This window comes from Scyliorhinus torazame, chromosome 3 (assembly GCF_047496885.1).
Source record: "Scyliorhinus torazame isolate Kashiwa2021f chromosome 3, sScyTor2.1, whole genome shotgun sequence".
Classification (NCBI taxonomy): domain Eukaryota; kingdom Metazoa; phylum Chordata; class Chondrichthyes; order Carcharhiniformes; family Scyliorhinidae; genus Scyliorhinus; species Scyliorhinus torazame.
Window position 1 is genome coordinate 289,771,306 of NC_092709.1, and position 26,116 is coordinate 289,797,421.

Here is a 26,116-nt window from a genome sequence, read left to right on the forward strand (position 1 = left end):
ATTTTCCTGTCTTTCTTATGAGGTGGAAAGGGTGAAAGAAAGCAGCTATTTTCTTCTTTCTAACTTCATTTACGAAGTTGGTCAAAGCTGGGGGTATAGTTAGACTTCATAATTTGCATTGCAAAAATATGGTTCCCTTATTGCATTAATGTCAAAATGAACTGCAGCTGAACTGGCATGAATTCAGTATCTTGAGAGTGAGAGGCCACCTGCTTCAGCTTCTTATTGAAGCACAGGTAAAAGAAATTAGGTATTGTAAGGGCCACGAAGAATCCAGCACGAGTTTTAAGGATACAAAATAATAACGTTTATTTACTATAACAATATATATATATATATATATAACAGTAGCAGTAACTTCACTTGCTACCTTCTCCTTCCTGCTGGTTCCTGAACTGGCCAGCTTATTTATACTAGGAGTTTCTCCGCCCCCCTCATTGGGGAAGTTCATACTCCCATAGGATTGTGGGATAGTCATTAGTCCCCAGCCAATCGCGAGTAGGCAGGTTATAACATCCCTCCCCCCCAAAGTCCAAGGAATCCACCGAAGACCCTGGCGAAGGAAGGCGTCAAACTCGTTTGGCCGCAGGCCGGACGCCATTTGCACGCGGCGCTGGATCAGGCGGCGTGTAACGAGACGGAGACCGGCGCTTCCGTGATGAACGGCGCGGTTGTACATCCACGGCCTGTGGACCCGAGCATTCCCCCTCTGATTCATCCTGTGTCTCCATCTCGGAGTCAGAGTCTGCTGCCTCCGTCATGTCAGCGTCTCTATCTCCATTCGGTCCCGTAACGACCTGCGCAGGCTTCGAGTGAGGCACCAGTGGACTTTGATTTTGAGGACTACCTTCCCTTGTCTCTGGTCTTTGCGGCTGTTGAAATGAGCTCCAGGGGCGGGGAATATTTTGAGGGGATGATCTTCTGGACCGGACGTGGTCTATATGTTTTCGCTGGAGACGACCCTGGGCTTGCACTTGGTAAGATATAGGGCCCGTTTGGTGAAAGATTACACCAGGAACCCATTGGGCACCACCAGCAAAATTCCGCATGAATACTGGGTCACCGGGCGCAAACTGCCGAATCGGACGATGCCGAGACAATCTCTGTCCCTGCCGTTCTTGTGTGCGGCGTACTTTTGCGCCAATGTCCGGGAAAACCATACTAAGGCGGGTGCGAAGTCTCCGGCCCATTAGGGGTTCTGCGGGAGCTACCTCAGTCACTGCATGGGGGGTGGTCCTGTACGTAAACAAAAAGCGAGCCAGTCTCGTGTCCATTGATCTGGAAGACTGCTTCTTTAGGCCTCTTTTGAATGTTTGCACTGCACGCTCTGCCAACCCATTTGAAGCGGGGTGGTAAGAGGCAGTGCGGATATGGCGGATGCCGTTCATCTTTGTAAACCTAGCAAACTCCTCACTCGTGAATGGAGTGCCATTATCCGTGACCAGCACCTCGGGGAGGCCATGCGTACTAAATGATAAACGCATCTTTTCAATTGTTGCGCAGGACGTTGTCCCCTGCATCTTATGCACCTCCAGCCATTTGGACTGGGCGTCAATTAGTAGAAGGAACATGGATCCCTGAAAAGGGCCTGCGAAATCTGTATGTAAGCGTACCCAAGGCCGCCCTGGCCATTCCCAGTGATGTAGGAGCGCGGCCGGCGGAAGCTTCTGATGCTCCTGGCAAATGGAGCAGTTTTGGGCCACCTTCTCAATGTCGGTGTCGAGGCCTGGCCACCAGACATAACTCCGGGCCAACATTTTCATCTTGGTCACGCCCGGATGCCCATTGTGCAAGTCTGATAATATCAGCTCCTGGCCTTTTTCCGGGACAATCACACGCGTCCCCCACAAGAGGATGCTGTCTTCCACGCTGAACTCTGACAGCTTGGAGGAAAATGCCCGCAACTCACCTGGGAGCTGTCTATGCTGCCCACCATACAGGACTATGTGCCGAACCTTTGACAAGACTGGCTCCGTCTGGGTCCACTCACGGATCTGTGTTGCCGTGACAGGCAAGGTGTCCATAAAATTTAGGGTTGCAACTACCTCACTGGTCGTGCGGGTGGACATGGGGCCGATCGATAAAGGCAATCGGCTCAGTGTGTCGGCATTTGCTATCTGCGTACCTGGTTTGTGCTCCAGAGAATACTCATATGCAGCAAGCAACAAAGCCCAGCGCTGGATCCGTGCAGAAGCAATGGGCGGTATTGGCTTATCCTCTCTGAAGAGTCCCAGCAGGGGCTTATGATCAGTCACGATAGTGAAATGGCGGCCGTACACATACTGGTGGAAGCGTTTCACCGCGAAAACCACTGCCAGGCCCTCCTTCTCGATCTGCGCGTACTTTTTCTCCGCTGCAGTCAATGTGCGGGAGGCGAAAGCTATCGGTCGCTCGGCCCCGTCCTCCATCTTGTGGGACAGGACAGCCCCAATACAATACGGGGATGCATCACATGTGACGAGCAAAGGCTTTCCCGGATCATAGTGGGTTAGTAACCCAGACGACGACAATTGTTGCTTTACCCGCCGGAAAGCGGTTTCTTGCGGCTGACCCCAAACCCAGGTGTGATTTTTCTTTAGCAGCAGGTGCAAGGGGGCCAGCGTAGTTGCCAGATTGGGGAGGAACTTCCCGTAATAGTTTACGAGACCGAGAAAAGAACGAAGATGCGAAGTGTCAGTCGGGGTGGGGGCATGTTGAATTGCACGCACCTTCTCTGCGACGGGGTGCAGACCCTCGTGGTCCACCCGATAACCTAGGTAGACTACTTCTTTTGCCTGAAATACGCACTTTGTGTGACGTAAGCGGACTCCAGCCTCCGAAAGGCGTCTAAGGACAGCCTCCAGATTTTCCAAATGCTCTTGCTCCGACGTCCCTGTAATTAACACGTCATCTAGGTAGACAGCCACACATGGTAAACCTCTCAAAATGCCCTCCATAACACGTTGAAAAATTGCGCAGGCAGAGGATACTCCAAAGGGCAACCGTGTATATTCATACAGGCCCCGGTGTGTGTTAATTGTTACATATGGTCGGGAGGCAGGGTCCAGCTCCAACTGCAGGTAGGCGTGACTCATATCTAATTTTGTGAATGAGAGTCCGCCTGCAAGTTTCGCGTAGAGATCCTCTATGCGAGGCATTGGGTATCGGTCGAGTCGGGAAACTGTATTCACTGTAAGTTTATAGTCGCCACACAAGGGAACTGTGGCATCTGGCTTCATTACTGGTACAATTGGTGCTGCCCAGTCAGTAAAACGGACGGGCCTGATAATACCCAAACTCTCCAAACGAGTGAGCTCCCCTTCTACCTTCTCGAGCAAAGCGTAAGGCACTGGGCGCGCCCGGAAATAGCGCGGCGTGGCTCCTGGTTCAACTTGGATATGGGCTACGGCCCCTTTTATTTTCCCCAAACCAGGCTGGAATACCTCTGGGTATCGTCCTAGCACCTCAGTCAACCCTCCAGAAACTGTTTGGAGGATGTGCTGCCATTGCAACCGCAAATGGCGCAACCAGTCCCGACCCAACAGGCTGGGCCCATGGCCACGCACTACAATAAGTGGGAAACGCCCCTCCTGGCGTCCATAGACAACAGGGGTCATTGTAGTTCCTGCAATGTCCAGTGGTTCCCCCGTGTAGGTGGCCAACCTGGCCTGTGAGTCAGTTAATGTAAGGGTCTGTATACCCTGCTTGATGCGGTCGAATGTCCTCTGGGCGATCACGGAGACCGCTGCGCCAGTATCCAACTCCATCTCCAGCGGGTGGCCATTGACCCGTACTGTCACCTTAATGGGGGCCACACGGGGAGCTGCCACACAATGCAGCTGCAGGCAGTCGTCCTCCGTCTCCACGTCCTCAGGAGTGGTCGCCGCAGGTTCATCCACATGGAAGGTACGGCCTCTGGGCTGGTCCCAGTTACGGCCCCTGGGCTGGTCCCAGTTTCGGTCGGAACGACGGCGTCTCTGGCGTCCCCAGGACCGCCGTCCGCGACGGGGTCGGCGCCTACAAGTCTGACACGGACATGGCTCCTCATCCATTGGCTCTGGAGAAGGCTCCCTTCAGGGAGGAATGTCCGATGGCCACTGGCGTCGGTCCGGTCGTTGCCTCGCCCAAGGTACCGCAGGAGTGCGGGGGGACGTTTTTGGGCGGAAAGGGTTGCGCCCCAAGGCATGCACTTCCATTCCCTGTAGCTCCTGTACTCCTCGCTCTGCGCTCTCTCGGGACAAGACTATTTGTATTGCCTGTTGAAAAGTCAATGTTGACTCCGCTAACAACTTTCTCTGGGTTGCTGCATTGTTAATAACGCAAACCAAACGGTCGCGTAACATTTCTGACAAGGTCTCACCATAGTCACAGTACTCCGCAATCCTGCGTAGCCTGGATAAAAAATCGTCAAGGGATTCTCCAGGGGTCCTCTCAGCGGTATTAAACCGGTAACACTGGACTATCGTGGACGGAGTTGGGTTAAAATGTTGCCCCACTATATTCACAAGTTCGTCAAACGTTTTGGTGTCCGGCGCAGCTGGATACGTAAGGCTCCTAATCACCCCAAACGTACGCGGCCCGCAGGCGGTGAGCAATATGACCACCTGGCGCTCGTGTTCAGTGATATTATTTGCCTGGAAATAGTAACGCATCCGTTGTGTGTACTGATTCCAGCTTTCCAGCGCAGCATCAAAAACATCCAAACGTCCGTACAGAGGCATGGTATAATAGAAAACAACTTCCAACCTGTATCCAACAAAAGTCCAGGGAGGTGGCTTCAGCAGTGTAGACAGCTATTCACTTTTACCTTCGTCGCCAGTTTTGTAAGGGCCACGAAGAATCCAGCACGAGTTTTAAGGATACAAAATAATAACGTTTATTTACTATAACAATATATATATAAATATATAAATATAAATATATATATATATATATAACAGTAGCAGTAACTTCCCTTGCTACCTTCTCCTTCCTGCTGGTTTCTGAACTGGCCAGCTTATTTATACTAGGAGTTTCTCCGCCCCCCTCATTGGGGAAGTTCATACTCCCATAGGATTGTGGGATAGTCATTAGTCCCCAGCCAATCGTGAGTAGGCAGGTTATAACAGTAGGTCAGTCAGCTCCTCAAGCCTTGTCCTACCAGTCAACTAGATATGGCCGATCTCTACCTTAAACTTCATTTACCCAACCTGAGCTCCATCACCCTTAATAACATTGCCTAACAATAATCTATCAAACTAAGTTTTAAAATTTTCAATTGATCTACTCTCAACAGCTTTTTTGGGGGGAAAGAATTGGGGCTTTCTGCCCCCATTGTGAGAGGGAGTTAACGAGTCACTTGCATAATGGGAAACCACAGCAAGGTGGCGCAGTGGTTAGTCACGGCGCCAAGGACCCGACTTCGATCCTGGCCCCGGGTCACTGTCCGTGTGGAGTTTGCACATTCTCCCGTGTCTGCGTTGGTCTCAGCCCCACAACCCAAAAGATTTACAGGGTAGGTGAATTGGCCACGCTAAATTGCCCCTTAATTGGAAAAAAACAATTGGGTACTCTAAATTTACAATAAAACAAAAATTAAAAAATAACGGGAGAACACTGAAAGTTGAAAGAAAACACTGGGCTGGTTTTACTTTTTCCATGTTAGATAAGAATCAGTGAGCTGTTGCCTCTTGATTATCATCAGAAAATTCACCGGTGATGGAGGACTGTACATGCTCACAATTCTGCTTTTCCCACTTTGTAAAATGATAAGAGCAGCAGAAAAGGAATATGTTGGAAACTCTTTGCAGCTTAGTGAAGAGAACCATTAGGAGTGAAGCCAGGAAACACCTTTTACACAAAGTGCAGTGGAAACTGGGAAGTCTCACTCAAAAAGTTACAGACAGTAGGGTAATTGAAATTTTTAAAACTGAGATCCATTGATTTTTATTGGTTTCGGGCAGAAAATAAAATAGAACAAAGCTGGGTAAATGGAGTTGAATTGCAAATCAGCCAGGATCTAATTGAACGGTGGGCAAAGTATGAATGGCATACTCCTGTTTCCATGCTCATCGGAACTGGAACATTTACAGGTGAATAATACACGCGCACAGGGTGAGTTCTCCGTAATAATGCATAAATGAAAACAGATAATGTTTAAATGGCTGACATGACAGTAATATAAAACCATGAAGCTCAGGTCATCCTGAAGCCTGATTCTGATATCAAATAGTATATTTACAATACTGCAATTCAAAATACTGAATTGAGAGGGAATGATAGAAAGGTTTGACCATTTTTCAACCTGAGTAGTAACCATCACAAAGTAAAATGAATATGGGTTGTGAACAAATTTGTACATGCCAGTAATGCTAAGTAAACACTTGCTGCATTTAAGTTCAGAATCGTAAGCTTCACTTTCACTCAGATCGTAGAATTTGCCATTTTCGGCCAGAGATGTTAGAATTCAGAAAGTTATGCTCCTTTTGGAGCCTAATAACTTGATTGTTACTAACATTGTGCATTTTCCATTGCTCTTGAAATCTCAAACTCTTCTTCCAAAATGAAGCAACAATAAACAACAATGACTGCTTCATAACTAATCTAATATTCCTTTGCATAACAATCAAAAGTTGAGCTATCAACAAAATATGTTTGTGAATTGATTTATTTTCCGCTTCGCAGGAGTTGTCTACCATGCTCCTTTTGGTGTGTCTTTCGTCTCTTTCGACTGAGACAGTAGGCGTTGCTATGTCGCGCTCTGTGAAAGATATTCAGGCATATAGACATGTTCACTAATTTACAAAAGAGGTCCTTTTTTTTATTATTATTTAGCGTCTGGCTGCTGCAATAGTTCTTCAGTTCTCAGCGGGTTAACTGAAAAACAGGAGATGGATTGTAATTGGCCTATTTAAGAGTGTTTTGCATGTGAATACTGCGCTAGTGAAGCATTACTAAGTCTGTTGTGAATGACAGGGTGATTAGAATTTAGATTAGGAAACCCATTCACTACTCAGAAAGTACAGTAATTGGCTCAGTGTGGTGAAAGTTGATTACATGTAATGATAACGTAATAATTTTGGTATTTAATATTGATCTAAATAATCAGAAAGTTGATGTAGTGACACCTTAACCAGTGTAGGGGGGAAAAAAAATCTGAGTGCTATCTCATTACAAGTGAGGTAACTTAAAAGCAGAGAAGCTATGCTGCTGTGGGAAAGTTTGCGAAGGAGTCGTGTGCATTTTATGTAAGTGTGTAATCTCAGTGACTAATTTCGTGATATAAAATAAATTAAATTACAAATAAAAATGATCCCTATCTGAAAAGATTGTTTTGTGAAACTTATAGTGTGTGTCATCAGAAGCTTTAATTGTTGATGAGATTACTTGAAGGAGTTGACACATTTGAAAAGTTGCGAATGAGTTTTATGTGTGCTTTGGGGGCAAGTTGTTTTGAGAAGTAATTTATTACAATCAATATCAGTGGCAATTTAAAAGTGATTTAAAAAGAATCATTTTGTGGAAAACTTCTGCACTTTAACAGTAACTTTCTTTCATTCGTGAAGAGAGCAATTAAAATGTTGAGAATTCTCTGATATTCCCTGCCATTTGCGCGACAGACCACTAGTAATTAAACAAAATTGAGACTGCTTTGTTGAACAGCGACATGCCCTGTTCTATAGGTTCCTTAAATAAGCTGCGGTTATTTTATTTTGTTAAATACATTTTAAAAGAGAAATATTATTTAGATAGTGACCAGCCTCTGACGTTTGCTGTAACCCTCTTTCTAAAATGGGATTGAGCAACCATTTGTTTTCCACGTCTTCTCCACAGAAGGTGGAGTCCTTGAGTGACTTTCAAACTTGTTTGTTTTTTATATCCTAAAGTACTGTTGATAAAGCAGCTAATTTTTGCTTCAAACTTTTTTCCTGTTGTCATGCTGTTACTTGGGGTGGTGACTTTGCATTAAGAAACAAGTGTTATGCAATGGATATTTATTACTGATGTTATGTTGAGGGTTTGAAGGTGTGTACTGGATCATTGGACAAGACATGTTATTTATTTTGTTAATTTTTTAACAAGTGATAAAAGAAAAACTTGCTATTACCCTTGAACAGTAGAGTCTGAAGAAGAGTCTCTTTGGCTCTGAAGAAGGCACACGGACTCGAAACATCCACACGTGCTGCCAGACCTGTTGAGTTTTATCCAGCATTTTCTGCTTTTATTTCAGAATTCCAACATCTGCAACATTTTACTTTTGTAATAACAGTGAAGTTACGTTAATCTTAAATTCGAGCTTGGTAGCATCCTGGTTTCTGACTAAAAGTTCAAAGTCCAGTACAGCTGACTTGTGCAGAATCATGTATTACCAGAGGTACAGTTTTTCAGTGTTAAACTATGGCCTAATCTTTTACATAGTAAAGCATCCTAACAAGCTTCACAAAGATGTAAGAATATATTGATACTAAGTCAAAGGAAGGATTAATAAGGGTGACTCAATGTTGATCAACCAGATGGGTTTTAATAACTCATTCATTTCCTGTTTAAGGAAACTTGCTGTGTGCAAATCGGAAAATAAGGAATCGGATTAGCAGGAGGCAATTCGACCCTTCGAGCCTTCACTTAAAAACTAATTGACTCAGCAATATCCCGTTCATTGACACTCAGTTTGGGTTCTGCCTGCGCCATACAGCTCCTGACCTCATTACACCCTTGGACCAAACATGGGCAAAAGAGTTGAATTTAAGAGAGAAGGTGTGTACCGGCCTCCCGAACAGGTGCCGGAATGTGGCGACTAGGGGCTTTTCACAGTAACTTCATTAACTTCAGTAACTTGTGACAATAAGCGATTATTAATAACTGCCCTTGAGATCAAGGCATCATTGGGGCAGCACGGTAGCATTGTGGATAGCACAATTGCTTCACAGCTCCAGGGACCCAGGTTCGATTCCGGCTTGGGTCACTGTCTGTGCGGAGTCTGCACATCCTCCCCGTGTGTGCGTGGGTTTCCTCCGGGTGCTCCGGTTTCCTCCCACAGTCCAAAGATGTGCAGGTTAGGTGGATTGGCCATGATAAATTGCCCTTAGTGTCCAAAATTGCCCTTAGTGTTGGGTGGGGTTACTGTGTTATGGGGATAGGGTGGAGGTGTTGACCTTGGGTAGGGTGCTCTTTCCAAGAGCCGGTGCAGACTCGACGGGCCGAATGGCCTCCTTCTGCACTGTAAATTCTATGATAATTCTGTAAATTCTATGATTGGACCAATGGTGACATCAAGGAGCGCCACCAAAACTGGAGTCATTGGGAATCAGGGGCAACTCGCCACTGGCTGTCGTCATATCTAGCACAAAGTAAGATGATTGTGTTTGTTGGCGGTCAATCTGCTCAGCTCCAGAAAGACACTGCAGGAGTTTCTCAGGGCAGTGTCCTCGGCCCCATTATCTGCAACTGCTTCACCAATTAAGTTCCTTTCGTTATAAGTTCAGAAGGGTAGCCGATGCGTGGTAACACTACCAGAAGCAAGTTGTCCTCCTAGCCATACACCAGCCTGACTTGAAACTATATCGGTGTTCCTTCGATACAACGGAATCAAAGTCCTGGAACATCCTAACAGCATTACGGGTGTACCTATGTCTCATAATTTACACAGATGACTTGGAGTTGGGGACCAAGTGCAATGTGTCCAAGTTTGACGACACTAAGATGAGTGGTAAAGCAAAAAGAGCAGAGGAGACCAGAAGTCTGCAGAGGGATTTGGATAGGTTAAGTGAATGGGCTAGGGTCTGGCAGATGGAATACAATGTTGACAAATGTGAGGTTATCTGTTTTGGTAGGAATAACAGCAAAAGGGATTGTTATTTAAATTATATAATATTAAAACATGCTGCTGTGCATGAGACCTGGGTGTGCTGGTGCATGAGTCGCAAAAGGTTGGTTTACAGGTGCAACAGGTGATTAAGAAGGCAAATGGAGATGACTTCAGGTGACGGCGGGCAGGAGGCAGCCGCACATCGGAGCGCTCCCATTCGGGAATGGAATTTTTGGGGTTTAATGCCCGGTCCCAGGGGCAGCGGAGGCGGCAAAAGCAGAGAGAAGGCACAGTGAAGGGAAATGTCGAAAATAAGTTTTAAAAACGGCCGTGAAAAAGCGGTTGAAAGTCCATCGGGGAGTGGAATGGTAACCGTGGGGAGGGCAAGAAAAGTGGAGGCTGGGGCACCAGGGAAGGCCGCATTGCCCAAGTTTGAAGAAATGACTAAGGTGATGGCCGTGGAACTCGAAAGGCAGTTCACAAAACACATGGAGGCGATGAGGGAGGAGATGGGGGCGGTATTGAACGTGCTGGTGGAGGAGGCGATTGCCCCGGTGAGGACGGCGGTATTGAGCACAGTGGCGGAGGTGCGGGAGCAAGGTGAGCCGCTGAAGGAAGTGGAAGAGATATTATTGCAGCACAGTGATCAACTAACCTCAATGGGGAAGGAGATGCGGAAGGTGATAGAGATCAACAAAGGTCTGTGAGCCAAAATGGACGACTTGGAAAACAGATCCAGGCGACAGAATCTGAGGATTGTGGGTCTGCACGAAGGAGTGGAAGGCCCAAGGCCGACTGAGTATTTTGCCACGATGTTGGTGAAGCTATTGGGGGAGGTGGAGGATCCCTCCCGATATGAACTGGATCGGGCTCATCAGTCGTGGAGGCCTGTATCAAAGTAGAGTGAGCCGCCAAGAGTAGTGACTCTGTGTTTTCGTAGGTACAGTGTAAAGGAGAAGGTCCTGTGCTGGGCAAAGCAGAAGCGGGTGGTGCAGTGGGCTGGAGCTGGTATACGCATATACCAGGACTTTACGGTAGAGCTGGCGAGAAGGCGGGCTGCCTTCAGCTGGGTGAAGAAGGCACTGTACATCAGTAAGGTGCAGTGCGGCATAGTATACCCAGCTAAGTTGAGGGTGACCTACAAATCCAAGGACTTTTACTTTGGGACGGCGGAAGCAGTGGACGAGTTTGCGAGAGCAGAAGGACTGTGGCTGAATTGAGAAATGGTCATGTACCGATGTAGCCTCATGTAACTGTATTTTTTCACTGCGTGCTGGTGTATGTGCTAAATGAGCCAACGTTGTATATATTTGGACAAGGGAAGAGATGGGACTTTCACTTGCAATGATGGTTCTTTGGGGCTTGGGTGTGTAAGTGGGGTTTGTGTGCTAAAGGGGATTTCTTGGTTTTCCTGGGACCAGGCAAGGGGGAAGGAGACCCGGGCGGGGACCTCCACGCTGGCCGGTTTAAGCCGGCCAGTGAACGGCAGTGAGGTGGGGGGAGGGGCTGCGGCCATCGGAGCCTGGCAGAACAGGTTCCAATGAGTCTAGATGGGGTGGAAAGTTGGAGGAAAGGAACAGAGGTTGGGGGGAGGAGTTTTACAAGAGGAAGTGGAGGGGAGGAATCAGGGAGGGGGGGGTTACAATTCATGGGTGTCATTTACGGTACTCCTTTGGGGATTGGATGGCATTGAATGTTAGCGGGAGGAGGGGTGGACTCTATAGGTCAATGGTGACCATAGACGATTCCTGATTCCTTTTTCTTTTTGTTTCCTTTGCTTTTCCCACCGTGGGAGGCTTTGTTTTGTTTGATGCTTATATTGTCAGGTGGGGTGTTGTTTGAGGTGGTGGGAGGATGGGATCGTTGTTGTTGATATGAGGATTGACTTTGTATTTGTTACCGTTTACTGCTTGTTGGTGGGGTGTAAATTCTGAAGAAAATGTGAAAATGGAGAATAAAAATATTTACAAAAACGAAAGCAACTTGAGTTTTGTCCTTCATTGCTAGAGGGGTGGAGTTTAAGACTAGGGAGGGTATGCTGCAATTGTATAAGGTGTCAGTGAGGCCACACCTGGAGTATTGTGTTCAGTTTTGGTCTCCTTACCTGAGAAAGGACGTACTGGCACTGGAGGGTGTGCAGAGGAGATTCAATAGGTTAATCCCAGAGCTGAAGGTGTTGGATTACGAGGAGAAGTTGAGTAGACTGGGGCTGTACTCGTTGGAATTTAGAAGGATGCGGGGGGATCTTATTGAAACATATAAAATTATGAAGGGAATAGATAGGATAGATGCGGGCAGGTTGTTTCCACTGGCGGGCGAAAGCAGAACTAGGGGGCATAGCCTCAAAATAAGGGGAAGTAGATTCAGGACAGAGCTTAGGAGGAACTTCTTCACCCAAAGGATTGTGAATCTATGGAATTCCTTGCCCAGTGAAGCAGTTGAGGCTCCTTCATTAAATGTTTTTAAGATAAAGATAGATAGTTTTTGAAGAATAAAGGGATTAAGGGTTATGGTGTTCGGGCCGGAAAGTGGAGCTGAGACCAAAAAAGATCAGCCACGATTTCATTGAATGGTGGAGCAGGCTCGAGGGGCCAGGTGGCCTATTCCTGCTCCTATGTACTTATGTAAATGGACTGCAGCAGTTCAAGAAGGCGGCATGCCACCATCTTATCAATGAGCCAAAACCTATGTCCAAGCCAGCGATGCCCACATGGAAGAATGAAAAAAACGTAAGCAGCTTTGGGATGTCGTAAAAATATAGTACAGTGACATATAAATGGAAGTTCTTTATTCAGATTGGACCTTCCAACATACCCTGAATGTATAATAATTTTATCATAGTATGCATCAGTTTTCTATTTTTAATTAAAACCTCTATTTTAAATTCATCAACTGTTTAGTACACAATGTTCAGGATAGGGTAGGGGTGGGAGAAGCCTTAGTGAAAATTTGGCCTGGTGTGCTGAGTGATGGGAGGGAATTGACAACAGCGGCAGAAGAGATGGTGGTGATAAAGACATCTATGAGCTCCTCAAAGGGTTTAGCAAGGCTTCTTTATCTGGTCAAGCCTGATACGGTGGTGTAGAGCTAAAAGCCAGTTGTCCACCATAATCTGTTCATGTCTCCGTCCTTTGGACTTAAGGGAATGGAGATGAAGGTTGAACCAGGGGAACATCCAGGATGAGAGAAAGGTTTTCATGGTGACAAGATTGAAATGAGGGGGTGGTTGAGCAGGTTGGTAGCTGCAGAAATGTGGTGGTGAACAGAGGGCCAAATACTAGACAATTTTGTTAAAATAGCCTTGACCTGATGCTGGCACAGCAGTGTGAGATCATTGCTCTTCCTGACGTTACATGCCAAATTCAAATCCTGAGTTAGAATCCGATCATAAAGCTTCCCCAATGGCTCTGAAAAGCAAAGAGTCTCCAATTTCAAATTTGGGTCAATATTGAATCAGTTGGTGTGGTAAATTGGCTGGCTAGTTGTTCTCAAACTGCAATGCAATTCTTGACCACTGTCTGATGACACTAGCTGGAACATATGCTCGAGTGAACCTTAAGTCAGGGCAGAGTCAGGTTCAGCTGTGGTATCGCATGGTTGAGCTCATTGTGTCGGCTTTAATATCAGGATTGATACCTTGATTAAGAAACCAGTTGTGGAACTTAAAGTGATATAAGCTATGAATAGAACATAGAACATACAGCGCAGAAGGAGGCCATTCGGCCCATTGAGTCTGCACCGACCCACTTAAGCCCTCACTTCCACCCTATCTCCGTAACCCAATAAGCCCTCCTAATCCTTTTGGGCACGCAGGGCAATTTAGCATGGCCAGTCCACCTAGCCTGCACGTCTTTGGACTGTGGGAGGAAACCGGAGCACCCGGAGGAAACCCACGCAGACACAGGGAGAATATGCAAACTCCGCACAGACAGTGACCCAGCGGGGAATCAAACCTGGGACCCTGACGCTGTGAAGCCACAGTGCTAGCCACCGTAAGCATGATTTTTTATTTATTTAAAGGTTTGTAAAATAGTCCATTTCAAATTACCTAGGAATCTTATTGGGATCATCTTCACTCACCGTAGAAAGAGAAATATTAGAGGCAAATTCTTGAGGTTAGTTGATGCTTCATTGTTTAGTATTCATATATCCTTTGAGTACTAAGCTTTCAGGCCAACCACATTTTTCTAATTGTTCAGCAGCTGTAAAGTTAATTGACAACATTTTTGATGCTGAATGTTTTGGGGATTCATTAAGCATGTGCAAAGAACATTTAGTAACTCACAGCTGTCCCTGAATAAGCTGGAAAAATATTGGTGGTGTTATATACTCATCAACTTCACAGGTGGGATAAAGGGGTGATTGTAGAATGAAACACTGCCTCGATGGTCTAATTTGTCTGTATGGACCAAAATAACGGAAGCAAAATCGTTGGAAAGTGCCCTGGCAAAATTGAACCAGATTCATTAACGCTTGCAAGAGGACCTTTTACTTTTATATTGAGTTTAATGGGAGCACCACGAGACCTTTCAAACAACCAATCACTCGTCAAATTTTTGAAGAGGTGGGTTGAATTTTCCAAACTCTGCCTCTCCAAGTTACTCCCTACTCCTGCCCCGCAAATCAAAAACCCAAGATTGCTGCTGTAAAGAATTCAGATTTACCAATTCCCAGATTGGTGCATTTTGGAATCATTACCACCTATCAGCCTTATTGTAAGTGAAGGAAACTGTCACAGTAACTACATTTAAAGGTTTAGAAAATACATTTTGGGTCATTTAAAGTTCAGTACTAAAGTGGTTCCTTAGGGTTGCCAGGAATGTGATTTTGTTGTAGGAGAGAGGTTTGGGACAGTTTAATTGAGGTCAAAGGAAGACCTGGAGGGCAAGTAAATTTGCAGTATTTTCATTTATCTCCGCATACCCTCTACTGCTGTACTTCCTGTTTCAGCCAAATGGGAGGAATAGTTTGGAAAGTGAACCTTTTAACAGCTTCTGCCTGTGATTGTTTTTCCTGATTGACTGGAACTGTAACAAATGAAATTGGGCTCTGAAGCATCTGTTGTTACACACTTCAAAGGCCCATACGTTCCAAATTGGAATTGTGCTGCCCCGTGATGTCCATCGGACAGCATATTGGTAAAGGGTTAGCTTTAGAAATACCTTGTTTTGGTAACATTAAAGGCTTGTGCACAATCCCAGTTGCTCCAGACATGGCCTAATGGACTTTCATTTTGGAATTAAGCATGTCTGGGAGAATGAGCAGAGGATTCATAGAGCAGGACAAGCTAATCGAAGAGGAAGATGGACAGAAGGGCTCTTGGCCGGAGACCATATCAGCCCAGGCTGTTCAAGACACAATTTTCCTACTTGAATCTCAGCGATGGGAAATGTTTGAGATATTTATGCTTCAGTAAGATGGTTGTCCCTGAAATTTGTCAACTTCTGCAGCCATAGTTGCAAAGTCAGAGCAGGGTAAGGACTACATTGTAATAGCTGCGGAGCTGACTCTGGTGATGAACGTTTAGGTGTCGAGGAACATAAGTATTAGAATCACAGAATCACTGCAGTGCAGAAGGAGGTAATTCTGCCCATTGAGTCTGCACCGACCCTCTCTCAAAGAACACCCTACCTAGGCCCACAAATCCATATTTCAATGTGATCATCTTTTATTCTTTGAAACTCCAATAATTATAGGCACAATTTACTCAGCTTCTCATCATGGAACTGCCCTCTCATCCCAGGATCCAATCTAGGTGGATCTTCTCTGTGCCACCTCCCAAGCAAGTATGTCCTTGTATCAATATGGAAAACAAAATTGTGTGCACAGTACTCCATGGGCTCAATTCAATGCTCCATTGCCAGTGTGTTTGAAGGTGGGAGTCTTGTAAAATTCAGTGACTAGCCTGCCAGATGCCTTTCCATCTGTCCCAAGCTGTCTCCTGCTTTAGAGAGGGCAGTTCGATTCCGGCTCGATCCCAGGTTCGATTCCGGCTTGGGTCACTGTCTGTGCGGAGTCTGCACATCCTCCCCGTGTGTGCGTGGGTTTCCTCCGGGTGCTCCGGTTTCCTCCCACAGTCCAAAGATGTGCGGGTTAGGTGGATTGGCCACGCTAAAATTGCCCTTCGTGTCCAAAATTGCCCTTAGTGTTGGGTGGGGTTACTGGGTTACAGGGATAGGGTGGAGGTGTTGACCTTAGGTAGGATGCTCTTTCCAAGAGCCGGTGCAGACTCGATGGGCCGAATGGCCTCCTTCTGCACTGTAAATTCTATGATAATCAGTGTAGATGCAGGTGGTCTGTGCACCATGAGCCTGTTGAGGCACTTAAGTGGCCAGTTAATGGCCACTTTGAGAGTCTTTTATTTGGGAATCCAGATTGGGAACCTGCAGCATGGTGCTTGCTTTTACACATTGGATTGTTCGTGCCTCATGTCAATTCTGACATTTGCCGAAACCAAAGGGATTTAACGCACTCAAAGTGGAATTGTTGTGTGACCACAAGCAGTGTCTGGCATCCTGGCAGCAGACACAATGTATGCATTCGGTAGTTGTCCACTGTGCTACTGAATTCAATCAGCATGGCAAACCAAAGTTGACAACAAAGCTCAGGACTGATTTGCTATTGATGCACACCTGCATGACATACAGTGCGAGCTAAGCTGCCTGAAGAAATTTGAATGAACAGGTAATTGGCATCCTGAAGCAGTGATTCTACTGCCTGGACCTCTTTGGAGAAACCTAGCAGTACTCAGCTGAGGTCTCTGGATTCCTGCAGAACTTTGTCATCATGAGGGAACAGAAGCTGAGAAGGAGGAGAATGAGAAGGAGAAGGCAGAGCAAGAGGAAAGGCTGTAACCATGATAGCTGCTGTCAGCTTGAGCTGTACATGAGTAACTAATTTAACAGCCTGTCCACCATCTACAAGGCACAAATCAGGAGTATGACACCATCCAAGACAAAGCAGTCCAGTTGATCAGCACCTCATCCGCCATCTTAAATATTCCAGCACTGATGCACAATTGCATTCTGTACCAAATATAAGATGCAATGCAACAACTTGTCATGGTTCTTTCTTCAAAGCCTTCGAAATTGCAACCTCTACGAAATAAAACATCAAAGGCAGGAGATGCACGTGAACATCACCACCTGCAAGTTTCACTTCAAATCGCACACCATCATGGCTTGGAACTATATCGCCATTTCTTCACCGTCACTGGGCCAAAATCCTGGAACTCCCTCCCTAAAAGCACTGTGACTTTACCTACACTACATGGACTGCAACCGTTCAAGAAGGTGGCTCACTACCACCTCATCAAGGGCAATTAAAGATGGGAAAGGAAAGCTACCCTTGTCAGTGACTCTCATATCAAATGAATAAATGAAAGGAAATATGGGTCTAAAGCGGGGACGTGAAGTCAATATAGAAGATCAATCACAATCTAATTGAATAGTGTAGCAGGCTCATGGGCCCTTGAGGCCTTTTGTTGCTCCTGGTTGTTATGATCTTAAGAGTAACAATTCTTTTCATCAGCACTTTTTCTGAAACTTGAATTATAGCACCCAAAAAAGAATCCAAGGGAAATTAATGTTACCCATTTAGAATGGAAATGGCCAGTATTCCACCAATGGATTATCTTCTCCTTGGGTCTCATGCAGCAAGAGCGGCCAATACTAAAAGTAAGTAGGGGTATCAGTTCACATATGAACTCAAACTCCGTAGCTTCTAGAGGGAAGAACATTTTAGCCTTTCCGCATTTATTTTATCAGAACCCAAGAATGGTCAATGAAGTTGCATCAACTTGACCAGAATTTAAGAGAAATGCCTATGGATTTGAAGTGTGCAAAATTGAAATTTATAGAGACAATACATGGAAACGTGGAGACCTGCCAGTGCCATGTGTTAAACATGCAGCTAAAGAACACATAGAATACGACACAACCAATCAGCAGTCAGGACACTCGGGGGTGGTATCTCACTATAAAAGGGATGAGTCACTCACACCCCGCCTCTTTCCACAGACCAACGTCTACAGAGTGAGACAGGGTGTATCCTCAGCATCACACCCCAGCACGTGGCTTAGAGCAAGGCTGGTTCAGTTAGACTGAGTTACTACATTTAGATTAGCAGAGAGTCGAACTCATTGAGAACTGTGCTAACTGTTCAATAAAACACATTGAACTCACTTCAAAGTCGGAAGCATCTTTTACTCAAAACTGCATCAAGTGGCAGTTTGTGTTATTCCAAATTACATAACACAACATAGTTGCAGCATTTCAGGGTATAGAGATTTATTTTTGAAATATATTAATTTCGTGGGGTGTGAAGATTCTAAAACTGGTTTTCAAACTAATGATTTTCTTGCTGTTATGGGTAAGTCAATGCACCATGCAGCAGTGCTCTGCAGTTTGCCTAAAGGAGCATTTGTGCAGTCAGCTGGCTAGTTATCGGAAGACTCTTTTTTTATTGACAGGGTATCTTCATATGTATGAAAATAGTCTAATTTCCTTTACCTGAGACCAGGCATTAACTTGTGTTTCAGTCATTCAGGAACGTCATCATAATACATACAATGCCTTCTTTCTGCACGCATAGTTCTAATGAGTTGGTTATTTTGCGTTTTATGGTGAAATGCATGCTATATAGTGAATGCCACATAACGGCGAATAACAGATGGCTTAAAGCGTATTGCAGCCATGAACAGATGCTCATCCTTTTTTAAAATATAAATCTGTGTAATATATGCAGGCTACAGCTTTTGTCTGTCACGAATCTTAACCTATTCTAGTTCTGCAGTAAGAGTGCGTATTTTTCTATAGCTGCCACTGCATTTCCATTATCGCCAGAGTGGGTGGAATGAATAAAGTCTGATTTAATTCTTAGTATGAAGCAAAGTGAATTGCCTGACATTTTTGCACACATTGAGTTCCTGACTCTCAGTTAGGGCACAAAGAGAGAAATTGATCAGGGAAAAGTTGAAGAATTGTGAACTCATTTTATTTTTGCGCACTTTTAGACTAAAGCCCTGAACGATTTCTCAGGAGACCAAAAATGTAAACTTATTCTCAAAAAGTAATTCAGAAATAACCATCTTTAAGCATGTTTCACTAGTTATAGGCCAGTCAATAGGGCACTGGGCAGTAATAGACATTTTCTCTCTGAGATAGATGTGTAAGTTGCACCATTCCAAGTTCTCATCTAATGGTCAAGGCAAGAAGTTAGAAGCAAATGCAGATGAGGGACAGAAAAGTTCTTTACACAATTTCTTCTATTCATCTCCACCAGATGCTATTTTATGTTTGGTTGTTGTTTCCACGCAAGCCTCAGCTATCTGGCCAAGTTACCAATGCTTTGCGTATGAACCAAAATGAAAAGTTTTGACAGGAGGGCTACAACAGCCTGGTGACTATGCATTAAACAAGTAATCCAGAGGCCCAGACTAATGCTCCGACCCCATGAGTTCAATCTCACTATGGCAGTTAGGGGAATTTAAACTCAATTATTTAAATTAATTTGGGATGAATGCTAGTCTCAGTAATGGCAACCATGAAACTACCTGATTGCTTTAAAAACCCATTTGATTCACTAATGTTCCTTAAGGAAGGAAACCTGGCCTACATCTGACTCTAGACCCACAACAATGTGGTTGACCCTTAACTGCCCTCTGTAATAGCCTAGCAAGCCATTTGTTTGTACCAAATCACTAAGAATTAAAATATGAATTCGGCCGGATGGACCATGGCCAAGGCATCGGATATAACAAAGACACACCTAGCCCAGTTAATCCTGCAAAGTCCTTCTCACTAATTTCTGGGGACTAATGAGAAAATTGGAAGTTGTCCACTAATCAAATAATGGCCTGACATAGTAATACTTGTGCAATCTTCTCAGGTTGTCCCTTGGGACTTTAGGGTCAACTGGGCACTATAGGCACATTGTAGCTCATGTGAGCTGGAAGTTAGCAGTGAGGCACTGAAGGAGAAGGGCTGCCTTTGCAGGATCATTGAGGCTTTTGATGTTAGTTTTCTTGTGGCATTTCTTATATTATCTCCATTGTTTGGGTGCCAGGCTGATGAAGATTGTAGGTCAGATAAGGTGATGATCGAATCAGGCGTCATTGCTACCTGTCATGGGACAGGTGATGTGGCCACTTCTGCGGTCCCTTGCTTGAACAGTGACATAATTGAGCAGGTGCAGTGTATAATGTTACCCTTCAGCCGATGTCCCAATCCCTCCATCACCATACCAGGGTAGGTCCTATACCGCAAACTGAACAGACCCACTGGGGTGGTGACACAGTGATACAGTCCAGAGAAACTGCCCCTTTTTAAGTCCTCAAAATTGACTCCACCCCCATGAAGTACCATGGCATGAGGACAAACATGAAGGAAATGTCCTGCTGACTACGTTGAATACAACTTGAAAGAGGAACTGAAGTAGCCAAGGGAATAGAAGTCAATGTCCATCACCAATAGGGCTTTTGGATTGGAAGCACCACTACTGAATAAACTAGCTAAGTTCTGAAGGATATATCTGTCAGACTTGGCCTGCATTAGGTGGTGAGAGAACCAATTTGACCAGTTGCATCTACCTTTAATCATAACTATTATTAAGAGTGAACATCGCACAGTCCTTGTGGAGATGAGATCCTGTCTTCACACTGAGGATGCCTTCCAGGGTGCTGTGTGGCACTACTACCAGGCTGAATGGGATCAATTCAGAACACTTTTTGCAGCTCAGAACTGGACAGCCCTCAGGCACTATAGGCCATCTGTAGCAGCAGAATTATGTTCCACCACAATCTGTAACCATGCATATCATTCAATCTACCATTCCCTTCAAGCCAGGGGTCCAACCCTGGTTCAATGAGTAATGCAGGAGAGCATGCCAGCAACAGCACCAGGCATACCTAAAAATGAGGTAGCAACCTGATGAAATAACATCTGGTCATGTGCATGTTAAACAATGGAATCAGCATGCTGTAGACAGATAGAAGTAATCCCACAACCAATGAACCAAATCAAAAGTCTACAGCCCTGCCACATCCAATTGTGAATGATGGTGGATAATTAAACAGGAAGCTCCACTAGCATCCCCATTCTCCATAATGGGCGAGCTAGCATGTTAGCACAAAAGACAAGGCTGAAGAATTTGCAGCCACCTTCAGCCAGAAGTGCCGAGTGGACGATCCATCTCAGCCACCACCTGAGCTGGCCAGAATCACAGATGCCAGTCTTCGTCCAACCATCAATAAACATTGACTGTACTGGATACAGCAAAGCAGTGGGTGTACTTGATGCAGCAAAGGATAACCAGATATTCTAGGACTGCCCACAATCTGAGAATGTATTAAAACTGTAGCCTTGAGGGATCTCACAACTGAACAAAATTCTGTGCTCTCCAAGCACCCCAATACATTTCCACTTTGCAAGACATGCTCTGTGATAGTAACCCTGCTTTTTTATCCTCCTTTTCTGTATCAAAGGTTACTAGATAAGTTGAAAGAATTAGAGTTCAGGATGAAACCAGGGAGTGGATTAAATTTAACATAAAATATAGGTAGTAAACTCTTACTACTAGAATAATGTCAGTGTTGGAGAGGAATGAATGGAATAGGATTGGTATTGGTGCTGAGGCCCTCACTATTGCTGATTGCACCAACTTAATGTCATATTTACAGATGATAATAAACTCAGGAAGAAATGTGTGTCAAAAGAAATCTGGGGTGCACAGAAAGCTAGCATCTGTAAATGGGGAAACAGATACAGGTTACTGCATATTGAAAGAAAATATTACCAGGTTTACACTAGTGAGTTTTTCAAAAATTCATTTACGGGATGTAGGCATCACTGGTTGGCCTAGCATTCATTGCCTATCCTTAACTGCCCTCCATTTCAGAACAACCACATTGCAGTGGGTCTCCGGTCACATGTAGGCCAGACCAGGTAAGGACGGCAGATTTCCTTCCCTAAACAACATGAGAGAATCAGATGGGTTTTTATGACAATTGATAATGGTTTCATGGTCATTTTCAGATTTTTATTGAATTCAAATTTCACCATCTACCATGGTGGGATTCAAACCTGGGTCCCCATTACCATGCCCTGGATCTCTGGATTACTAGTCCAGTGACAGTACCACTGCCCCACTGCCTCCCCTATTAATTATTTATCAATTATACACTATTAAGTTGAAAGTGATCCCACACTTGTACTTCGGTTGGCCAATAAATATGTTATCAATATGAAGCAACTATCAGCAAAATTAAGTGAATGCTAAACAATAATGTCAAACTAAATTGTATAATAGGTTGGTCAACCAGCATCTTGATTACCATGTCATTTTGATCACCAAAGTTTGAGAACAATATTCATCATTCCAGGCCAAAGTGCAATAGAGGACAGAGTTATGAGGGAGGACCGAGAGAACCTATGGGCCAGATTTGACCATTGAGAGGGAAAGCTTGAGTCAGAAAATCTCCTGACTTGAGAGACCCATCTCCATGGAAATTACCCCCAAATTCACGATTTGTGTTAGAACATAAATATAAGAACTAGGTGCAGGAGTAGGCCAACAGGCCCCTCGAGCCTGCTCCGCCATTCAATGAGATCATGGCTGATCTTTTTTGGACTTAGCTCCACTTTCCGGCCCGAACACCATAACCCTTAATCCCTTTATTCTTCAAAAAACTACCTATCTTTATCTTAAAAACATTTAATGAAGGAGCCTCAACTGCTTCACTGGGCAAGGAATTCCATAGATTCACAACCCTTTGGGTGAAGAAGTTCCTCCTAAGCTCAGTCCTAAATCTACTTCCCCTTATTTTGAGGCTATGCCCCCTAGTTCTGCTTTCACCCGCCAGTGGAAACAACCTGCCCGCATCTATCCTATCTATTCCCTTCACAATTTTATACATTTCTATAAGATCCCCCCCCCCCCCCCCGCATCCTTCTAAATTCCAACGAGTACAGTCCCTGTCTACTCAACCTCTCCTCGTAATCCAACCTAGTGAATCTCCTCTGCACATCCTCCAGCGCCAGTACGTCCTTTCTCAGGTAAGGAGACCAAAACTGAACACAATACTCCAGGTGTGGCCTCACTAACACTTTATACAATTGCTGCATAACCTCCCTAGTCTTAAACTCCATCTCTCTAGCAATGAAGGACAAAACTCCATTTGCCTTCTTAATCACCTGTTGTACCTGTAAACCAGCTTTTTTCAACTCATGCACTAGCACATCCAGGTCTCTCTGCACAGCGGCATGTTTTAATATTTTCTTGGGGTTGGTGGCATGATCGAGTCAGCCCGCCACCTACTTGAGTAGTTAGAAGGTTGGTTGGAAGGCTGGCCTTGGTTCTCTTGAGACTTCAGCCCAGTGATAGTAAAGGTTCTATGGCTCTCACTCCTCACTCTCCATGCCATGTTGTCACATACATCCATGTTCCATCCATACCCTAAAATGCCCCATGCCACATCCATGCCCATGCCACCTCCATAGCCACTCACCTAATGTCCAGTAGATACTGATCGCAGCCATGTGGAGATGAAAAAAATGTTCAAACCATCTAAAATAGCTCTCACTCATACACACTTTAATGAAATGAAATGAAAGTCGCTTATTGTCACAAGTAGGCTTCAAATTAAGTTACTGTGAAAAGCCCCTAGTCGCCACATTCCGGCGCCTGTTCGGGGAGGCTGGTACGGGAATTGAACCATGTTGCTGGCCTGCCTTGGTCTGCTTTAAAAGCCAGCTATTTAGCCCTGTGCTAAACCAGCCCCATATCTGATAAAAGCCCTGGTTCATGAAACATATTCAAAATGTTTAAATCTCCTCAAGCAGTTGATCTTTTCTAACAATAAACACACTTCTGTTCGCTAAATGTTTCCAATACAATTAATCCTTCAGTAACCTCTTAAAATGGTTAATTAAAATGTGAACTCAGTGCCTCTCCCCACCCTATCCTGGTGAAATAAGTGTATTTTTAAAGATTTTGAAACTCAGCCAAGCATTCATAATGGCTCAGTTGTAATAACAGTCCTTGGGAGATGTCAACAAATAAGATTATTGAAACTATGGGAACAAACAAAGAACAAAGAACAAAGAAATGTACAGCACAGGAACAGGCCCTTCGGCCCTCCAAGCCCGTGCCGACCATACTGCCCGACTATACTACAATCTTCTACACTTCCTGGGTCCGTATCCTTCTATTCCCATCCTATTCATATATTTGTCAAGATGCCCCTTAAATGTTCCTATCGTCCCTGCCTCCACTACCTCCTCCGGTAGTGAGTTCCAGGCACCCACTACCCTCTGCGTAAAAAACTTGCCTCGTACATCTACTCTAAACTTTGCCCCTCTCACCTTAAACCTATGCCCCCTAGTAATTGACCCCTCTACCCTGGGGAAAAGCCTCTGACTATCCACTCTGTCTATGCCCCTCATAATTTTGTATACCTCTATCAGGTCGCCCCTCAACCTCCTTCGTTCCAGTGAGAACAAACCGAGTTTATTCAATCGCTCCTCATAGCTTATGCCCTCCATACCAGGCAACATTCTGGTAAATCTCTTCTGCACCCTCTCTAAAGCCTCCACATCCTTCTGGTAGTGTGGCGACCAGAATTGAACACTATACTCCAAGTGTGGCCTAACTAAGGTTCTATACAGCTGCAACATGACTTGCCAATTCTTATACTCAATGCCCCGGCCAATGAAGGCAAGCATGCCGTATGCCTTCTTGACTACCTTCTCCACCTGTGTAGCCCCTTTCAGTGATCTGTGGACCTGTACTCCTAGATCTCTTTGACTTTCATAACTCTTGAGGGTTCTACCATTCACTGTATATTCCCTACCTGCATTAGCCCTTCCAAAATGCATTACCTCACATTTGTCCAGGTTAAACTCCATCTGCCATCTCTCCGCCCAAGTCTCCAGACAATCTAAATCCTGCTGTATCCTCAGACAGTCCTCATCGCTATCCGCAATTCCACCAACCTTTGTGTCGTCTGCAAACTTACTAATCAGACCAGTTACATTTTCCTCCAAATCATTTATATATACTACAAAGAGCAAAGGTCCCAGCACTGATCCCTGTGGAACACCACTGGTCACAGCCCTCCAATTAGAAAAGCATCCCTCCATTGCTACCCTCTGCCTTCTATGGCCTAGCCAGTTCTGTATCCACCTTGCCAGTTCACCCCTGATCCCGTGTGACTTCAGGGAACAGATGGCTGTTTTAGCTTGAGCTATATCAGATGACCTGTCAATTAATACTCTCCTGCAGTGGGTGTCTGCTTTTCTTTATTCCAATTTGCAGCCTTTTTCATTTTCAGAGGGCTGTTTATTTGCATAATTTCAGCGCACAACATTTATCCACCCTTCACATAGATTTCCTCTCCATCTAAAATTCATGACTCCCACACTACGGGTTACGGCCCGTGGAACAGTGGAAATGGGTATGTTTAAACTCAGCTGCTAATTTCAGTGTCCATGCTGAGTGTGTGTTTCCCATCTATGTGATTCATGCCCCTTTCACTTGCCAACAAAAATTGGATCTGCCGGAAATGGGGGTGGGACTTCTGCATCTGGGTCCCACCCATCATTTTTAAAGGTCTCCGGAATCATAGAATTCCTACAGTGCAGAAAAGGCCATTCAGCCCATCAAGTCTTCACTGACCCTGTGAAAAAGCACTCTGCCTTGGCTCACACCCACACCCTCCCCACTAAGGGGCATTTAGCAAGGTCAACCACTTAACCTGCACATCTTTGGACTGTGGGGAGAAACCAGAGCTCCCAGAGGAAACCCACGCAGACACGGGGAGAATGTGCAAACTCCACACAGACAGTTACCCAAGATCAGAATTGAACCTGGGACCCTGGTGCTGTGAGGCAGCAGTGCTAACCACTGTGCCACCTCACCTCCCTACCGAAATCTGACCCTATGACTCTTGCTTTCAATGAAGGGGACGAAGGAGGAAACTTGGTATAAAAATGCAAAATATTAAATGGTGCAGCGAATGTAAATATGAACATCTACAAAGTAAGTCAAGATAGCAGGGGAGTTGGGCATAGTTTGAAATTGATGAAAGATGAATGTTCGCTAAGTGTCAGCATAAATTCCATTATAAAAGTGTAATCAGCACATTACCAGGTCAAACTATGGCAGCAAAGAATCGCAGAGTTGACAGTCAGTTGAATGCTGTGATAGACGTGGTTTGTAGGTTTTTCCTTTTTGCGGGTGAGCTAAATTCAACCAAATGGATTTTCTTGCTTGCATTTATCTCAAGATCTTGTGCAGTGGAGTGTGGTAAAGCTGTGTCAATCAGAGCAGCATCAACTTGCTCATTAATTGAAACTG

General features: G+C 45.0%; 1 protein-coding gene across 23 annotated transcripts in view; it reads left to right on the top strand.

Moving 5' to 3' along the window:
* The window catches only part of LOC140409166 (transcription factor 4-like), an 818,430-nt gene that overhangs the window by 459,904 nt on the left and 332,410 nt on the right, over nt 1–26,116 (top strand). The window contains exon 1 of one of the 23 annotated variants that reach the window (XM_072497392.1): nt 7,059–7,205. The exons of the other annotated variants lie outside the window; for them this stretch is intronic. The gene's annotated coding sequence lies outside the window, so the exon portion shown is untranslated. Of the gene's footprint in view, nt 1–7,058; nt 7,206–26,116 lie in introns of those variants that run through there. 23 annotated transcript variants of the gene reach the window in all.